At 44.6% G+C, this 20,845-nt stretch overlaps 1 protein-coding gene across 2 annotated transcripts in view; it reads right to left on the bottom strand.

Moving 5' to 3' along the window:
- Nucleotides 1–20,845, bottom strand: part of septin9a (septin 9a) — a 274,894-nt gene that overhangs the window by 171,187 nt on the left and 82,862 nt on the right. The window lies entirely within an intron of this gene.

The raw sequence follows: 20,845 nt of genomic DNA, 5'->3' as shown, positions 1-20,845 counted from the left end.
GAGAAGCGTATCATTTAACAATCATTGCTTTGGAAGGGAAGAGCAAGATTATGGATATGATAAGTGTCTGTAGGTAATGCACAGAAAATAAATACTGTTGTCTCACTGAGCTGAATTTGAGACCATTTTCCTATTGCATCCACGTTCCCAATGCAAGAGGCTGACTGGAGTGAGCGACATCTTTCAAACAGCACATACAGGGTGGCACAGTGGTGCAGAGGTAAACTGCTGCCTCACAGCACCAGAGACTTGGGTGCGACCCTGACTACGGGTGCTGTCTGTATGGAATTTGTACGTTCTCCCCGTGAATACGTGGGTTTCCTCCGGGTGCTTCAGATTCCTCCCAATCTCCAAAGATGTGCAGGTTTGTAGGTTAATTGGCTTCAGTAAAAATTGCCCCTAGTGTGTAGGATAGAACTAGTGATCGCTGGTCGGTGCAGACTCAGTGGGCCGAGGGGCCTGTTTCCACATGGTGTCTCAAAAACAAAATCAAACTAAGCTAAGCACATCCGTTACAACATATCTTAATAGTATCTTCAATATACATTGTTGATTGCAAAAATGCAATTTGAATCGCAAAAAATAGGATTAATCTTGGCCTGTTATTGGCATAACTTTATTTTTAAATCAGCATTCACATTACTTATGAATCAGCTGCAATGAAATATTCTCCACATGGGGAATATCCATTATTATAACCTGCAGCAATCAACTCATCATGAGGAAAACGTCTAAACCAATAACATACTGTTTGTTCTCTTATGCTGACATAAATGCCTCTTTTACGATCACAACAAGCAAAGACATTTGGCAAAAGGAATGGAAAACAAATCAACACGGGCCTTACACTGCTTTGCTGAGTACTACTGCATAACTCTAGTGTAAATATACTATTCTGTTTATAGACACAAAATGCCGGAGTAACTCAGCAGGTCAGGCGGCATCTCTGGAGAAAAGGAATAGGTGACGTTTCGGGTCGAGACCCTTTTTCAGACTGAGAGTCAGGGGAGAAGGAAACGAGAGATATGAAAAGGTACAAAGAACAAATGAATGAAAGGTGTAAAAAGAACAAATCAAAGCCAGACAGATGATCAAGGAAAGGTGGAGCCCATAATGGTCCATTGTTGGCTGTGGAGAAGGTGATAATGAGTGGATACAACCAGTGAAACTGAGCATCGATCACCCGTTCATACTAATGTTATGTTACCCCACATCCTCATCCACTCCCTACACACTAGGGGTAATATATAGAGGCCAATTAACCTACAATTCCACACGTCTTTGGGATGTGGGAGGAAACTGGAGCACCCGGAGAAAACCCACGCAGTCACAGTGCAAACTTCACATAGACAGTACCTGAGGTCAGAATCGAACCCGGGTCCCAATTGCTGTAAGGCAACAACTCTATCATCAGGGTAAGATATTCTGTCTGCAGAATATTTCCCGCACCTTTTTTTTATGCCTATTTGACTGATGTTGGTGAGTTATTATAAAGACTAGATGTAGAACAACAAACATCTGCTGAGGCAAATAACAATATATCTGAGCATTTGCTTTCTCTCCAAATTATATGACACTTTTTTTTCTCATATTAAATGACCAAGGTGCTCGTCTGCTGATGTCAAAGGAAACAGATCTGCAGATAAGACTGCAATTGCCTGTTCAATGAGATCGTTGTTGATGTCTCTTCAACTACTTGTACCCACACTTGTTTCAATAATCTTATCTAACAAAGTCATCTACCTCAATCTAGTAAATTTCAGTTTAGTCTTTAGACTTTAGAGATACAGCATGGAAACAGGTCCTTTGGCCCACTGTGTCCATGCTGACCAGTGATTACATTAGCACTACCCTACACACCAGGGACAGTTTACAATTTACAGAAGCCAATTAGCCTATAAACCTGTACACGTTTGGGAATGTGGGAGGAAACCGGAGCACCTGGAGAAAACCCACAGGGAGAACGTATAAACTCCGTACAGACGGCACACATAATCAGGATTGAACCCGGGTCTTTGGCACTGTAAGGCAGTGACTCAATCACTGTGCCACTGTGCTGCCCAGTTAACCCAGGAGCAAGTTCTGGGAAACCAATGTTTCCCTTTTTTTCAGTCCTAAATTGTCTGGCTCTAAATACAGAGATTATACCTTTTCATTTTTCCAGTAGAGGAGAAACTGTGTTAAATACCCATATATGTATCTTTCTACCATTAAAAATAAATTTTGATCAGATTCCTATTCAATTTGCTGAACTCTTGTGAAGGCCCCATTTAAGCAACCTATACTCATCATTCCACCATTTAATCATGCAGCTATAAACGACAGACGCTGGCCCTTCAGCCAAACTTGTCCACATTACCAAGTTGCCCAACTGAGCTAGTCCCACTTGCCATTTTACACAGTAGTATAAACTTCAGTATAAAGTGTTGTCACCTAAATCAAAGCTCTTATTAGGGTCTAATGTGGGTTAAGGGTCCCAGAAAGTGTCTTAACACATCTTCAATTTTTTGTAATGCACGTCTTTGTTTCACAAAGAGATCTGAACTTATTTTAAAGTATAGAGGTAGATTAAAATTAAACATGAACCGGAGACTAAATGTGTCATCAGAAAAAAAGAACTGTCATGTTGAAGATTGGTGAAAATAAAACATGCTGGCTGAAAGTGATGAAGCTAATAAAAGGCACTAGTGTGACCAGTGTAGTATTTATTGGGTCGATTCTGACTTTGGGTACAGTTTTTGTGGAGTTTGCATGTTCTCCCTGCGGCCGCGGCATTTCCTCTGGGTGCTCCGGTTTCCTCTCACATCTCAAAGGCATGCAAGTATGTAGGTTAATTGGCCTCTGTAAAATGCCACTCGTGTAGGGAACGAATGAGAAAGTGGGATAACATAGAGTTGGTGTGAACCGATGATCGATGGTCAGTGTGGATTCAGTGGGCCGAAGGGCCTGCTTCTGTACTGCACGTGTTGGATAAACTCTGCTGTTTTACTTTAACTCTGCAATAGCACAAACTGTTAGAACAAGTTAACCGCCGATGACCCAAATATTAGAAAACTTGCCCATTTTAATTCACAAGTAAAATTAACCTAGCACAAAAGTGGTGTTGCTTAAAATTTCAATCCTGGTCAGGAAGAACCACATATTATATCGTGCCAGTCTTTTATACTCTTGCTTCCAAAATCCAATAGTATAATGAATTTTGTAGAATTTTGTAGAACATGGAGCATGAAACAGTACAACACAAGAACAGGCCCTTTGGCCCACAATGTCTGCAACAAACATGATGAAAAGACCATCTCTTATCTATGGTCCATATCCCTCCATTCTCTGCATGTTCACATCTCTATCCAAAACCCTCTTAAAATGACACTATCATATCTGCCTCAACCACCAACCCTGGCAGTGAGCTCCAGACACTCACCACCATCCGTGAAAAGATTTATCCCGCACATCTTTTTATACTTAGCTCCTCTCACCTTAAACCTATGGCTTCGAGTCGTTGATTTTTCCATCCTGAGAAACAGGTTCCGATTGTCCACCCTGTCTACTCCTCTCATGACTTTACATACCTCTATCATACTTTATACACCTTTGGGCGGCACAGTAACGTAGCAGTAAAGCTGCTGCCTTACAGCACCAGAGACCTGGGTTCAATCCTGACTATGGGTGCTGTCTGTACAGAGGTTGCACGTTCTCCCCGTGACCGCACGGGTTTTCTCCGGGTACTCCGGTTTCCTCCCAAACTCCAAAGAAGTACATGTTTGTAAGTAATTGTCCCTGGCATGTTGGATAGTGGTCGTGTATGGGGTGAATGCTGGTCAGCGCGGACTCGGTGGGTTGAAGGGCCTGTATCTGCTCTGTATCTCTAGAGTCTAAAGTCTCTAAGGTCTCTTGCACTGTAATATAGATAATGCGAAGCACATTTCATTGTTTTGCTACTGACGTGAAGGTTAATCTGCAAAGACTGTTTATTTTCGCTGGCCGATCAGTGTGGAGATCGCTACTCTGCTTTGAAACTCTATCAGTTTATTTTTAAAAGATTGTGGTCTTCCAAAATGTTGACGAAATCTTCCTCATCTAGCTGACGCCAGCAAACAAATCTATCCAGAAAGCGGTGTTTTATTGTGATAGACCATACACGCTGTATTGGCACCTCAAACGTGACACATTTGTTTGTTGAGCGAAATGCAAAGTGCTGTAGGAACTCAGCCAGTCAAACAGCATCTTTAGAGGGAATGGGCAGACAGCATTTCAGGTTGGGACCGTTCTTCAGCCTGTCCATTCCCTTCATGGATGGGGCGGCACGGTGGTGCAGCAGTAGAGTTTACTTCATGCCGCCTAATCCAGGCATTATCACTCGGGTATAAAACAATGTAAGAAGGCTTTACAGCGCCAGAGACTAGGGTTCCATCCTGATCAGGTGCTGTTTGTACGGAGTTTGTACGTTCTCCCCGTGACCTTGTGGGTTTCCCCCCGGGTGCTACAGCTCCTCCCACACTCCAAAGACGTACAGATTTGTAGGTTAATTGGCGTTGGTAAAAATAGTAAATTGTCCCTGGTGTGCAGGGTGTGCTAGTGTAACGGGGATCGTTGGTCAGCACGGACTTGAATGGGCCTGCTTCCATGCTGTATCTCTAAACTAAACTAAACTAAGATGCTGCCTTAGTCTGAAGAAGGGTCTCGGCCCAAAACGTCACCCATTCCTTCTCTCCCGAGATGCTGCCTGACCTGCTGAGTTACTCCAGCATTTTGTGAATGAATGCTGCCTTAACATGCTGAGTTCCTCCAGCATGTTGTGCTTTGCTCAAGATTCCAGCATCTGCAGTTCCTTGCGCCTCCAAGTGTGTTTATTAATTATGCTTAACTAATGGATAACGCAAGTGTTTGAATTGGAACATTTATTTGTTTAGACTTATTCAGTTATTATTATAATAAAAGTATCGCCAACTTTGATAAATTTGGATTGATTTTTAATCGATATGCAACTACCAATTCTTTTGTCTGCAAAATAAGCACCATCAAAAAATATCAGCCTGAAACATTTGCCCTGATTTTCCCGACCTGTTGTGTACGACATGTGTTGGTGTAATTAGGTGGAAATAGCACAGAGAAGATTTCCGAGGATGTTGCCAGGATTCGAAGGCCTGAGCCAGAGGGAACGGATAGAAATGATAGACAGACTAGCACTTCATTTCTTGGAGTGTAGGAGGCTGAAAAGTGAAGTTATCAAGATATAAAATCATGGGTTGAATAGATATGGTGAATGTATAGATTCCTTTACCCAAAGTAGAGGAATAAAGAACCAAAAGTCATAGGCTTTAGATGAGAGGAGTAAGATTTAATCGGAACCTGAGGGGCAATTTTTTCATACAGAAGGTGGCAGGTGCATGGAATGAACTGCCAGAGGAGGTAGTTAAGGCGGGTGTTACAACAGCATTTACAAGACACTTGGACAGTGTATGGATAGGAAAGATTTTGATGGATAAGTGCTAAACGCAGGCAAATGAGATAGCTTAGATAGAACATCTTGGTTGGCATGGGTGAGTTGGGCTGAAGAGCCTGTTTCCATGTTATATGACTCTATGACTCTACTTTAAGGATTTTCTATTTTTAAGACAAATCTGTTCCTTGTCATTCCAATCAGTCAAGATACAATAGCTGTGTTCCATTTATAAAGATTATGATAAAAAAAATACTTTGTTTATAAACAGAGCAACTACTGATTTTTACAGAAGTTATGAGCATCATAACGTCCAGTGATTTATGATAAAACACTGCAAATGCTGGAAATATGAAATAACAGAACACATAAATGCTGAAACTCTCAGGAGATCAGGCACCGTTTGTGGCAAAAGATATAAACTATTTTCTAAATGGGGAGAGAATTCAGAGGTGCAAAGGGACTTGGGAGTGCACGATTCCCCAAAACGTAATTTGTAGGTTAGATCGGTAGTAAGGAAGGCAATTTTTTTTTTAGATTTAGAGATACAATAGACAATAGACAATAGACCAGGAGTAGGCCATTCAGCCCTTCGAGCCAGCACCACCATTCAATGCGATCATGGCTGATCACTCTCAATCAGTACCCCGTTCCTGCCTTCTCCCCATACCCTCTCACTCCGCTATCCTTAAGAGCTCTATCCAGCTCTCTCTTGAAAGCATCCAACGAACTGGCCTCCACTGCCTTCTGAGGCAGAGAATTCCACACCTTCACCACTCTCTGACTGAAAAAGTTCTTCCTCATCTCCGTTCTAAATGGCCTACCCCTTATTCTTAAACTGTGGCCCCTTGTTCTGGACTCCCCCAACATTGGGAACATGTTTCCTGCCTCTAATGTGTCCAATCCCCTAATTATCTTATATGTTTCAATAAGATCCCCCCTCAGCGCAGAAACAGGCTCTTCGGCCCACCGGGTCTGCACCGCCCAGTGATCCCCACACATTAACACTATCCTACACCCACTAGGGACAATTTTTACATTTGCCCAGCCAATTAACCTACAAACCTGTACGTCTTTGGAGTGTGAGAGGAAACCGAAGATCTCAGAGAAAACCCACGCAGGTCACGGGGAGAACATACAAACTCCGTACAGTACAGCACCCGTAGTCAGGATCGAACCTGAGTCTCCGGCGCTGCTTTCGCTGTAAGGCAGCAACTCTACCGCTGCGTCACCGTGCCGCTAGCATTTATTTCGAAAGGAGTAGAATACAAAAAACAAGGATGTAATGCTGAGGCTTTACAAGGCACTGCTCAGACCGCACTTGGAGTATTGTGAGCAGTTTTGGGCACCGTATCTAAGGAAGGATGTGCTGGAGCTGGAGAGGGTCCAGAGGAAGTTTATGAGAACGATCCCAGGAATGATTGGGTTAACATATGATGAGCATTTGAAGACACTGGGCCTGTACTCGCTGGAGTTTAAAATGGATGAGAGGGGACCTCACTGAAACGTACCGAATAGTGAAAGGCCCGGATAGAGTAGATGCGGAGAGGATGTTTCCACTAGTGGGAGAAACTGGGACCAGAGGCCATAGCCTCAGAATAAAAGGACGTACCTTTAGAAAGGAGATAAAGAGGAATTTCTTTAGTCAGAGGGTGGTGAATCTGTGGACTTTATTGCCACAGATGGGCGTGGAGGCCAAGTCAATGGATATTTTTAAGCGGAGATTGACAGATTCTTGATTAGTACAGGTGTCAGGGGTTATGGGGAAAAGGCAGGAGAATGGGGTTGGGAGGGAAAGATGGATCAGCCATGATTGAATCGTGGAGTAGACCTGATGGGCCAAATGACCTAATTCTGCTCCCATAACTTATGAAATTATGAACTTATGAAGTGTTTATTAGAGCCTTTGGCCCAGCAAGTCCACACCGACCAACAATCAGCCAAAGGCTAGTTCCGTCCTACACACTAGGGTCACTTTATAGAGGACAATAAACCCACAAACCTGCACCACTTTGGAATGTGGGAGGAAACTAGAGCACAAGGAGGAAACCCATGTGGTCACAGGGAGAACGTGCAAACTCCACACCGCAGCACTAGTAGTCAAGATCCAGCCTGGTCTCCAGTGCTGTGAGGCAGCAACTCTACCCATGCGCCACTGTGGTGTCCCCATAGAAACAGAGAGCATGGAAACCGGCCCTTTGGTCTGTTTAGTCCACGGTGGTCATCAAGCTATCCTCCGCTGAACTCATTTCATTTCCCCCCACCAGCCCATCTACTTCTGCTGCATGCCACCAGTCTGCTACACACCAGGGACAATTTGCAAAGGCTGACTAACGTAACAACCTGCATATCTTAGGGGTGGAGAAGGAATCCTACAAAGGTCACAGGGAGAAGGTGCAAACTCCGCACACACAGCACCAGTGGGCAGGAGTGTGAGGAGACCCACTGGGCCCTCTCAAAGTGAGGACCGGTTACAATCAGGAACTCAAGGACATATGGCTTCCCTACATGGGCCATTATGTCGGAAAATGAGTCCAGGTCCAACACCAGCTTGGATATTTTTTTAATGTAACCGTTACTTATACCTCCTCCCTCAATTCCATCCAGGGATCCCGATAGTTGTTTCAGGTTAGACGGAGGTTCACCTGTAACTCCTCTAACCTCATCTACTGCATTTGGTGTTTCCAATGGAGCCTCCTGTACATCAGCAAGGCCAAACGTAGACTCGGCGACCGTTTCACCCGACACTTACGCTCGGACCACCTAGGCCGATGGGATCTCCCCATTGCCAACCATTTCAATTCTCCTTCCCATTCCCACACTGACCTTTCTGTTCTGGGTCTCCTCCATTGCCAGTGTGAGGCCAGGCGTAAACTGGGGGTACAGCACCTCATAATTTGCATGGGTAGCTTACAACCCAGCGATATGAACATTGAATTCTCTAATTCTAAGTAACTTCACGTTACACTTTTCTCCCCTCCCCCCATCCTTCCTTGCCCCCTTCCTCCTCTCTAGTCACTTTACCAGTTCCACATTTCTCCACATTGTTTCTCTTGAGATCACACCTTCCCTAGCCAACAATGGACCTACCAGGCACCGCCCTGCCTCAGGTCATGTGTGACTGACCCTTCTTGGTGCTGGTCTTTTCTCGCCTCCAGCTCTTACCCTCCCCACTGCCCCCCTCCGACACCCTACTTTCACTCTGAATAACAGTCCCGACCTGGAATGTCGCCCATCTTTCTCCAGGAATGCTGCCTGACTCGTTGAGTTACTCCAGCGCCTTGCTTCTATCTTTGGATATCCTTATGGCTCTGGAGTGGGTAATAAAATCTCCCCTTGATCTAATTTTCTGGGGGACCCCCACCCTAACCCATCTTCATTTAACTGGGTGAGACAAAAGAAACTGCAGATGCTGGAATCTAGGACAAAACACAAAGTGCTGGAGGAACTCAGTAGGTCAGGCAGCATCTGTTGTGGGAATGGACAGGCAACGTTTTTGGTCGAGATCCTTCTTCAGACTGATTCGAGTAGGGAGTAGAAAGCTGGAGAAGAGAGCAAGTGATAGGTGAATACAGGATAGGAGTTGGTGTTTGGCAGATGGGTGGAGTCATTGAACACCTTTGTGTTTGATTCACCATTCAACAAGATCATGGCTGATCATTTATCACTGTACCCCTTTCCTGCACCAAGCCCATATCCCATTTCCCCTTCTGCAAAAAACAACTGCTGCATGACTTTACACCATAAACATCGCTGACACAAATCCATTCTCAAAACATTATTAGAGGAAATATTTAAAATGTACCATAGTAATAGTCCTTTTTAAGATTAATTGCCTGTATTTTGTTTTAATAACCTTTCACAGACAAAAACAGTTGTATACTTACCAGGAAAAATCTAAAAGGATTACAATAGGAAATATAACTTGCATCAATTTTCAAAACTAACACTGCAAAGGTCTCATGGGCTCACCCAAACTCCTTGTCTAAATAAATGGTTATCCGTTACTTTTTTGCTTCTACAGCCAGAAAATTCTTGTATAACGCAGGCCAGTCTTATCTCGTCTAGCCTCAGTAATTCAGGAGATAATATACTCAGAGATATAATATTGTAAAACATTTTACATTTCTGGTCAGTAAAAACGTCTACTTCCTCAGCAGCTTACATTATTGGACCTGTACTAGGCATCTTCATCTTATTAACAAAACTTTGTTGATCATAAGGGGTGTTGGGCGGCACATTGGCGCAACTGGTAGAGTAATTGCCTCACAGTGCCAGATACCCCAGTTCGATTCTGAACTCAGTTGCTGTTTGTGTGGAGTTTGCACGCTCTCCTTGTGACTGCGGGTGCTCCAGTTTCCACCCATGTCTCAAAGACGTGCGGGTTTGCAGGTGAATTGGCCTTTGCAAACTGCCCCTGGTGTGAGTAGGTAGTGGGTGCGAATGTGGGATTTCCTAGAACTTGTGTCAATGGGTGATCAACGGTTGGCATGAACTTGGTGGGCCGAAGGGCCTGATCCCTTATGTTTAGGTCTATTATTGTCATGTGTACTGATGTACTGAGGTTTCAGATACTGAAAAGCTTTGTTTTGCATGCGAAACAAACAAATCAGATATACCATACATAAACCCAATAAGTGAAACTCGCATACAATACGTAGAGCAAAGAGGAAGAACTGTAGAATGTGGTTCTCAGCATTGTCGCACATTAAACCATGTATATGAAACTGATGCGCTACAATGTCCTCAATAGGGTAGAGGTAAATCGGACAGTACCCTAGCTTATGGAAGGACTGTTCAAAGCCCAATTACAGATGGCTAGAAGCTGTTCCTGAGTCTGGTGGCGAGTGCTTTCAAGTTTCTGTGCCTTCTGCCAGATGGGAGGAGGGAGAAGAAGGAAGGTCCAGGGTGAGATAAGCCTTTGGTTATAGTAGCTGCTTTCCTGAGGTAGTATGAAGTGTCGATGGAGTCAATGGAGGGAAGCCAGGTCTGTGTGATGGACTGGGCTACATCCAAAACTGACTGCAATTTCTTGCGGTCTTGGGCAGAGCTGTTCCCAAACCAAGCTGAAATGCAACCTAACACTATACTTCCTATGGTGCATCTGTATGCTGTATATTTATGCTGTATCTTTCAATCAATCAATGTATTGTTTGAATGGGATCGTTTTTCTTTTGATATTTGACAGAAAAGTCAGCAAATGCGTTTTACTAAAACTGCAATGTTGAAGAAACTGTAAGCAAGGGCAGTACAGTGGCACAGTAGTAGAGTTGCTGCCTTACAGCACCAGAGACCCGGGTTTGTTCCTGACCACGGGTGCTCTCTGTATGGAGTTTGTACGTTCTCCCTGAGACTGCGTGGGTTCTCTCCAGGTGCCCCTGTTTCTCCCACACTCCAAAGACGTACAGGTTTGTTGGCTAATTGGCTTTGGTAAAAATTGTAAATTGTCCCTAGTGTGTAGGATAGAAATAGTGAATCGGTCGCTGGTCGGCGTGTATTTGGTGAGCCAAAACGCCTGTTTCCATGCTGTATCTCTAAACTAAACTAAAGCTAATAAGATTTCTCCAAGTAGTCCAGGATTCACTGCATGTTATGATCTACTGGCACTTTATTCTGTTTTAAAACTGTTCTAATTTGTTTCATTGGGTTGTTTAAATTAATACTGACTAGCTAATTAATTTATTGCATCGTATGGGAGGCGCATTCCCAATCTCGTTGTACCCCTGTACAATGACAATAAAGATATATCGTATTCAGTCTGAAGAAGGGTCTCGACCCGAAACGTCACCCATTCTTTCTCTCCTGAGATGCTGCCTGACCTGCTGAGTTACTCCAGCATTTTGTGAATAAATACCTTCGATTTGTACCAGCATCTGCAGTTATTTTCTTATACTATTGTATTGTATTGTATTGTATTGATATAGGATGGAATTAACTAAGGTGCAACTCCGTACAAAATTAATGCCTCTTTTTTTTAAGTCTGCTCGAGATATTCCTCTCTTGGTAGACTGAGCATTAGGAGATGCCTGGCAACTAAATGTACAACAGTTTAGTCCAGGGTTCCAAGTGTGAAACTCTTTTGTAGTCTGGACATGGTATACTATCTTCCACACTTGCTCTTACATCTGTTGCTTCAATCTATCAGTCGACATACCAAAAATATACTTCAGGGACTGGAGACTCATTGCTGCATTTTGCACAGCAGTAATTACAGGGCCCTGACCAAACTTAAACTTTCTTTTCTCTTATCAAAAAAAAAATGCCTTGTCAGTTTACTGCTTTTGGAATTACATTTCTTTCAAAGTTCCAATTGCAAAAAGGATCTCCTACGTTTTTTGCTTTTCCAGTTCCAAGCCTGTTCCCAGTTTCCTGTTTAATGGCCTGGCTGACTTGCCAACTATCCCCATATCTTCATTACCAATAAAATCAACTTCACTCCCACTGCGCTTTAAAGTTGCAAAGTGCTTCGCAGGAGATTAGCAAGCAACATTTGACCCATCAATGTAAGCATTTTGGTCAAACGTTTTTGGAAGAAGAGAGGGTGGATGAAAAGCAATAAGCAATGGTGGTGGGATTTCAGGGCATAGGAACTTGTAGACTTTAGACTTTAGAGATAGCAGGCCCTTCGGCTAGGGGTGCCAACTATCTCACTCCCAAATACGAGACAAGGCGATGTCACCACTCTGTGCCCCTCGTGACCTCACCCAGCCAGTGGCCACATGCTCCCGCTCCACCAATGGTGGCCACCCGGGCCGGGAGGCGGGTTGCTATGCAACCTCCACTAGGCGGCGCCTGGGCCTCCGGACCTATACTGTCTGAACCCACACTGACTGGGCCTACAGCGTCCGGGCCTACAACGTCCGGGCCTACAGTGCCCCCCCAGGCTTAATACGAGACAAGGGCTGTCCCGTACGGGACAAACCAACTTAGCTCAAAATACGGGATGCCCCGGCTAATACAGGACAGTTGGCAACCCTACCTTCGGCCCACCGAGTCCGTGCCGACCAACGATCATTAACACTATCCTACACACACTAGGGACAATTATTAGCCAAGTCAATTAACCTACAAACCTGCATGTCTTTGGAATGTGAGAGGAAACCAGAGCACCCAGAGTAAACCCAAGCGGTTTCAGTGAGAAAGTGCAAACTCCATACAGACAGTACCCATGGTGAGGATCAAACTCAGATCTCTGGCGTTGCAAGGCATCAACTCTACCGCTGCATCACTGTGCCACTCCGAAGACATAAAAGTGGACAGAGATAGGACTCACTGTCCCTCTGCCTCGTCCCCCGTCCCCCCCCACTCCCTTAATGTCCACTTTCCCTCTCTCAGGCACTCCCTCCCTCACTCATTGCCTAGCCTCCCTCACCACCCTCCCTCATTGCCCCCCCTACTCTTCAACCTACCCTCACTCCCTCCCACGTTGCCTGCCCTCCCTTGCTGCTCTCTCTCTCCCTCCCTCTCACCCTTACTGCCCACCCTCTTTCAGGCCCTCCCTCATTGCTCACTGCATCGCTTCCTCCCTCCCCTCCTTGCTTGCTGCCCCCCCCCCCCCCCCCCCCCCCCCCCCTTGGGTACGCAAAACAAATAATTTCATTGTGACTTGTCACATGTGACAATAAAGTATTCAATTCAATTCAATTCAAACAGATTAGGGTGGCCAATTGGCACAGCGGTAGTTAGTGCAGCTGCCTCACAGCGCCAGAGACCCAGGTTCGATTTTGACCTCAGGTGCTGTCTGTGTGGAGTTCGTACGTTCTCCCTGTGACTGTGCGGGTTTTCTCCGGGTGCTCCAGTTTCCTCCTACATTCCAAAGACGTGCGGGTTTGAAGGTTAATTGGCTTCTGTCAGTTGCCCCTAGTGTGTAGGACACAGTGTACGGGTGATCAACGATCGGTGTGGTCTCAGTGGGCCGAAGGGCCTGTTTCCAGGCTGTATCTCTAAACTCTAAATATTGGATGAGTCAAGTTAAGGAGTTAACAAAGTTGTGCAATATAAATTAGTTAGGAGCAGACCTGGTCAACATTATGATGCAGGAGAAAGACAGCGTGTTGATGGTCTGCGGACTGATGTTTATCTCAGGGCGGAGCATGACGCCAAGGAAGCAAACAGTCTGTTTTAGTTCCAGACAGATACAGCATGAGCAATGGATCTGGATAGCAGGTTCATGCCAGGGATTGAAGATGCTGGTGCCATGGTATCAGTCTTTATGCTATTTATTAGACAGACATTTCTGTTTGTCATGTTTCTCATGTCAGGCTATCTCTGTCTGATAATTTCTAAGCTCTGAGGAATATTGCCACCACAGAGTTTTGTGCAGTCCAGGGTTGATCATAGAGATATAGAGTCACACAGCGTGGAAACTTGTCCATACTGACCAACGTGACCCATAAGTTCATAAGTAACAGGAGCAGAAATCTATATAAGTCCCACCTGCCTGCGTTAGTGGACACCAACAGGGGACGTAGGGGACATCTCCCAGGCTGGTAAGAATGCATCACAAGCTTGAAGGAGAATGGAGAAGACCCATGCGACCTTCTGGCCATGGAGGGTGGATTGACTATCTCTCTCTCTGTGCTGTCCCACAGAAGATCATCGGTGACTGATAAGTACGTTCAATGGGATGGGAATTCCGAGAAAATGATTGGAAGGATTCAAAGTTGTTCTGGGAAAAAGTTTGAGAGAGCATTTTTTTACAACACACTCAAGCTCTTGGGAGGAAAGTGAACCTGGAGTTGGGTGATGGCTTCCTTTTTGAGTAAATTACACTTGGAAGGGGAACGATCAGCCAGTTGATGAGAGAGAACTTTTAGTTCAGTTTAGTTTAGTTCAGAGAACTTTTAATGACATCAGGTAGGGAAGTTGAGATTAGATTGTGGCAGCAGGGCACGTTGGAGAAAATTGCAAGTTGGAAGCGAGAGTTTGGAGTAAGCTTAGAATGTTGTCCCAGATGGGCTCAGCAAAGAGGGTGCGGGGGGGGGGGGGGGGAGAGAAGAGGGGGAAAGGGGGTAGAGAGCAAGTAAGGGAGAACCTAGACTAGTTCTGCCAAGGTAATGTATTGTGAACGTTTCCCATCGCCACACCACAAAAAAGGAATGACAGCATCAGAGAAATGCCCAGAAGATCGACATGGATTTTTTTTCAGGGCTGGAAATGATTAATTATGGAGAAAGGTTGGTCAGACTGGGATGATTTTCTTTGCAACAGAAAAGGCCCACAAGATTTTAACTGAGGTGGCTGGGGAAGGATCTCGACCCGAAACGTCACCTTTCCATGTTGTCCATGAGATGCTGCCTAACCTGCTGAGTTATTCCGGCACTTTGTGTCCTTTTGTGGATGAAATCGAGATCCAGACATGTAGACAATAGACAATAGACAATAGACAATAGGTGCAGGAGTAGGCCATTCAGCCCTTCGAGCCAGCACCGCCATTCAATGCGATCATGGCTGATCACAATCAATCAGTACCCCGTTCCTGCCTTCTCCCCATACCCCCTCACTCCGCTATCCTTAAGAGCTCTATCCAGCTCTCTCTTGAAAGCATCCAACGAACTGGCCTCCACTGCCTTCTGAGGCAGAGAATTCCACACCTTCACCACCCTCTGACTGAAAAAGTTCTTCCTCATCTCCGTTCTAAATGGCCTACCCCTTATTCTCAAACTGTGGCCCCTTGTTCTGGACTCCCCCAACATTGGGAACATGTTATCTGCCTCTAATGTGTCCAATCCCCTAATTATCTTATATGTTTCAATAAGATCCCCTCTCATCCTTCTAAATTCCAGTGTATACAAGCCCAATCGCTCCAGCCTTTCAACATACGACAGTCCCGCCATTCCGGGAATTAATCTAGTGAACCTACGCTGCACGCCCTCCATAGCAAGAATATCCTTCCTCATATTTGGAACTGGAAGGACCTATTTTCTTCAGTAGAGAGGTCAGTAACTCAGGGAGGGATGTTAAAAGACATAGACCATGAACTGGAAGGGCAGCCAATTTGACCTATTCATCATCAACTCATTCACCAGAGGACCTGTCATTTCCCTCCCTCCAGGGGGCTCTTAAGAACCCACCGCCTTCAATTATTTAAGGTAAGGTAAGTCAGCAAATCTGAAATGGGTCATGACTATCATTAAATTTAATTAATTGTGAGCCACAACATTTCACAAACTGCCCCATTTAGTTCTAAACACCTCTTTGAGGCCTGTTTCATCATCCAAATCCACACTGACCATCAATTACCTGTTCACACTAGTTCTAGGTTTTCCCACTTTCTCATCCACTCTCTACGTCTGTAAATGCTCAGGGCAATTTTCAGAGGCCATTCCTTGTCGACTCAATCTTTGCAGTGCAGTACTTATGTATGGGCCAACCACAATCAAGTGGGACTAGTGTAGATGTTGGTCAATGTGGGCAAGTTGGGCTGAAGGGTGTTTCCATGCTCTGTGACTATGATTCTTTGATCGTGCTTATGTAAAGTCTGATTTTACTGAATTGTATGCAAAACAAAGCATTGTATTTCGGTTCATGTGACATTTAATTAACTACTACTAACTACTACTGCTGCTTTTTCTGCCCCCTCTAAAGACTTTGCCCATTTGCAACGTCACCAGGAATCATTAAGGGTATTTTGTGTGTCAAAAACAAAATGATAGAGTATTTAAGCAAAGTTGAAAAAAAATTAACATCTCAGTTACAGGATATAGTTGATCATCAATTTTTCCAGTCCAGCATTATCACAAGCAAGCATTTTAAAACCACCATACTGCCTTTAGCTTGTTGAACTTTGAAGGAAGTATCCAGCTGATCCCAACCATCTGGTCACACAATCAGCAAGTGGGTTTGTGTACATGCAGTTGTTATAGTTGACAGCAAAGAGCTTCCTTCACACGTGTAGGAAGGAACGGCGAGCAGATGCTGGTTTATACCGAAGATAGACACAAAATGCTGGAGTAACTCAGCGGGACAGGCAGCATCTCTGAAGAGAAGGAATGGGTGATGTTTTAGGTCGAGACCCTTCTTCAGACTGATTTTAGCAAGGATTGTAGCAAGCTGGAAAAGAGAGGTGTGGACAGGATCAAGCCTGGCATGTGATACGTTCATAAATCACAGAGTGCCTCGACTCGAAACTTCACCCATTCCTTCTCCTTGACACGTGGTCAGACTGAGACTGAGATGAACATAGACACAAAATGTTGGAGTAACTCAGTGGGACAGGCAGCATCTCTGGAGAGAAGGAACGGGTGACGTTTCAGGTCGAGACCCTTCTTCAGACTGAAATTGAATTAATTGTGAGCCACAACATTTCACAAACTACCCTACAGACTGAAGAAGGGTCTCAACTCGAAACATCACCCATTCCTTCTCTCCAGAGAAGCTGCCTGTCCCGCTGAGTTACTCCAGCATTTTGTGTCTACCTTAGATTTAAACCAGCATCTGCAGTTCTTTCCAACACAGGTGAGATGTACATGATCTGACTAAGGAAGCATTGAATGCTTGCAAAAATTGAAGGTAACATGAAATTGCAACGGATTTTCACTTGGTGCTATTCCTTGAAGAGGTTCTTTTAAGAAAAACACAAAGTGCTGGAGTAACTCAGCAGGTCAGGCAGCATCGCTGGAGGACGTAGATGTAAGGAATTTAGATACGGGTTCTTGCGTAGAACACAAAGTGCCAGACAGGTCAGGTAACATCTCCTGAAGACAGTTGCTCCACAGAAGCTGCCTGACCCACTGATTTAGCATCTCTGGAGAAACTGGATAGACAACATTTTGGGTCTGCACCCTAAGTCAAGCCCAAAACGTTGTTTGTCTACATCATCCACAGATGCTGTCTTACCTGCCGAGTTACTCCAGCACTTTGTGTTTTGCATAAGATTCCAGCATCTGCAGTTCCCTTTGAATCCACATTCTTTTAAGAGATGAGTCGAGTCTTATCAACTCCCTCTGGTGGATAGAACATGCCACAAAAAATAAAATGGATAGTGACAAAGAGTAATGCAGAATGCAAACAGTGGGAGACTTGCACTCACTGGGCTGTGTCAACACAACACACTTTAAAAGGAAATTAATTTAGTATATAGCGCCTCAACCTGCTTTTGGTACAATACTTAACTGAGATTCTAACTGGGCACAGTTTAGTGAGGTGGGTAGTTAATGAACTAATAGAAAAATTAAATGTCTAATTTCATCATCAAAGCACAAAGTGCTAGAAGAACTCAGCAGGTCAGGCAGCATCTGTGGAGCGAATGGATAGACACTGTTTCAGGTCGGGACCCTTCTTCGGACAGATTGTAGTAAGGATTGTAGAAAGCTGGAAAAGAGGGGTGGGAATGGGACAATGCCCGGCATGTAATAAGTCATAAGTCATAGAAACATGGAAACAGAGAAAATAGGTGCAGGAGGAGGAGGCCATTCGGCCCTTCGAGCCAGCACCGCCATTCATTGTGATCATGGCTGATCACCCACAATCAGTAACCTGTGCCCAACTTCTCCCCATATCCCTTGATTCCACTAGCCCCCAGAGCTCTATCTATCTCTTAAATTTATCCAGTGATTTGGCCTCCACTGCCCTCTGTGGCAGAGAATTCCACAAATTCACAACTCTCCGGGTGAAAAAGTTCCTTCTCACCTCAGTTTTAAATGGCCTCCCCTTTATTCTAAGACTGTGGTCCCTGGTTCTGGACTCCTCCAACATTGGGAACATTTTTCCTGCATCTAGCTTGTCCAGTTCTTTTATAATTTTATATGTCTCTCTCAGAACCTCTCTCATCCTTCTATACTCCAGTGAATACAAGCCTAGTCTTTTCAATCTTTCCTCATATGACAGTCCCGCCATCCCAGGGATCAATCTCGTGAACCTACGCTGCATTGCCTCAATTATGAGGATGTCCTTCCTCAAATCATACGAGCTGAATTAGGACATTCGGCCCATCGAGACTACTCCGTCATTCAATCATGGTTAATCTATCTTTCCCTCTCAACCCCATTCTCCTGCCTTCTTCCCATAACCCTTGACACCCTTACTGAATAAGAATCTGTCAATCTCCACCTTAAAAATACCCAATGTCGGCCTCCACAGCCTTCTGGGGCAATGAATTCTATAGATTCACCACCCTCTGACTGAAAAAAATCCTCCTCATCTCCTTTCTGTAGGTCCGTCCTTTGATAAATGGATATTTTGTTTATATCAAAAAATACTTTATTCAAGTAATAAATATTTACAAAACATCTTCTTTTCAACAACCCCATCCGACATTTCCGGAGGTTACACGTTCAATACCCAAATTTACACCAACATTTACACAGAATCCCTTATCTGGAGGGGCGTCTCCACCACACCCTGCCCCCCATGTCCAGCAGCGGAAGGACCCTAGACTGTGGTCCATGGATATAGGTTAGGGGGAAGATAGACACAAAAAGCTGGAGTAACTCAGCAGGAGAGACAGCAACTCTGGAGTAAAGGAATAGGTGACGTTTTGGGTCAAGACTGAGAGTCAGGGGAAAGGGAAACGAGAGATATAGATGGTGATATAGAGTGATATAGAACAAATGAATGCGGGTCTGGGTTAAAACTTGGTCGCAGAGCACCTGCATCTCCTTGTGTCTCCGTCTTACTTTGAATGAGAAAGACAGTTTCACTCAAATGGGAGCCAAGAGTTTAAAAGTACATCTCTTCCTGTACAAGAACTAATCTACTCCACTCTCTCAATGGCCCACTTACGATATAATATTTTTATCTCATGGTGATAAAACAGGGGGAAAGAAAAGCCTAACTTACAAGTGCAATGATAATGTGAGTAATAGGCTTGTATACACTGGAATTTAGAAGGATGAGGGGGGATCTTATTGAAACATACAAGATAATTAGGGGATTGGACACATTAGAGGCAGGAAACATGTTCCCAATGTTGGGGGAGTCCAGAACAAGGGGCCACAGTTTAAGAATAAGGGGTAGGCCATTTAGAACGGAGATGAGGAAGAACTTTTTCAGTCAGAGAGTGGTGAAGGTGTGGAATTCTCTGCCTCAGAAGGCAGTGGAGGCCAGTTCGTTGAATGCTTTCAAGAGAGAGCTGGATAGAGCTCTTAAGGATAGCGGAGTGAGGGGGTATGGGGAGAAGGCAGGAACGGGGTACTGATTGAGAGTGATCAGCCATGATCGCATTGAATGGCGGTGCTGGCTCGAAGGGCTGAATGGCCTACTCCTGCACCTATTGTCTATTGTGTATTGTGAGTTCCACATGGTGCAAAAGATCTCCCCCTTATTTAAATGATCATCAGAGCCATGAATTCTCCGTTCTGTAGTTGTTTGCTCTTATGTTTAAAACATGGGACATAGAACAGTGCAGTACAGGAACAGGCCATTCGGCCCACAATGTCCGTGCGGAACATGATACCAAGATAAACTCATCTCTGCCTGCACGTAATCCATATGCCTCCATTGCATGCATATATATATATGCATCTAAAAGCCTAAACACAACGATCATATCTGTCTCCAGCAAGTTCCAGGCACCCACGACCCTCTGCCCCAAATATCTCCATTAAACTTTGCTCCTTAAAGCAATGTCCTTAATCTTTGACGTGTCCACCATGGGTTAAGGTTTCCTACTGTTCACCCCATCTGTGCCTCTTTTGAGACTTTAGACTTTAGAGATACATGTGGAAACAGGCCCACTGAGTCCACGCCAACCAGCGATCCCCATACCCTTGCACTATCCTACAGACTTGGGAAAATGTACAATTTACATAAGCCAAATAACCTACCAACCTGTGTAATGTGGGGGAAAACTGGATCACTTGGGGAAAATCCATGTAGTCACAGTGAGAACATACAAACTCCGTACAGACAGCACCCGTAGTCAGGATTGAACCCAGGCCTCTGGCGTTGTAAACTCCACCACTCCACCACTCTCCTTTATGGGCTGCTGCATGGAGCAACCTTGAATCTCCCATTGCCCAATGGTTTTGTGGGGGCTTGCCGTGATCACTGCCAATGTTCATTCTAATGACACAAAGAAAGTGACTGCAATATCCAAGATCAGTCTGAAGAAGGGTCTCGACCCAAAACGTCACCCATTCCTTCTCTCCTGAGACGCTGCCTGACCTGCTGAGTTACTCCAGCATTTTGTGAATAAATACCTTCGATTTGTACCAGCATCTGCAGTAATTTTCTTGTAATATCCAAGATAGTCGAGTTGCCTAAGTTTAGTGCAGAAATCACAAAACTTAGTGATTTTGAAATCAAGGTATACAATTTGAACTGACAAAAAAATCCAGGAGTTTGCAAATCCATTGTTAAATACACTGAACACCATTTATAGTTTATGTGAGGACCATTCAGTAGTCTGCTAACAGGGGGGAAGAAGCTGTCCCTGAATCTGGTGGTACACGAAGGACCTGTTCC

The sequence above is a fragment of the Rhinoraja longicauda genome, chromosome 6 (genome assembly GCF_053455715.1).
Source record: "Rhinoraja longicauda isolate Sanriku21f chromosome 6, sRhiLon1.1, whole genome shotgun sequence".
Lineage (NCBI taxonomy): Eukaryota > Metazoa > Chordata > Chondrichthyes > Rajiformes > Arhynchobatidae > Rhinoraja > Rhinoraja longicauda.
This window is presented reverse-complemented; position numbering and strand designations above follow the sequence as displayed.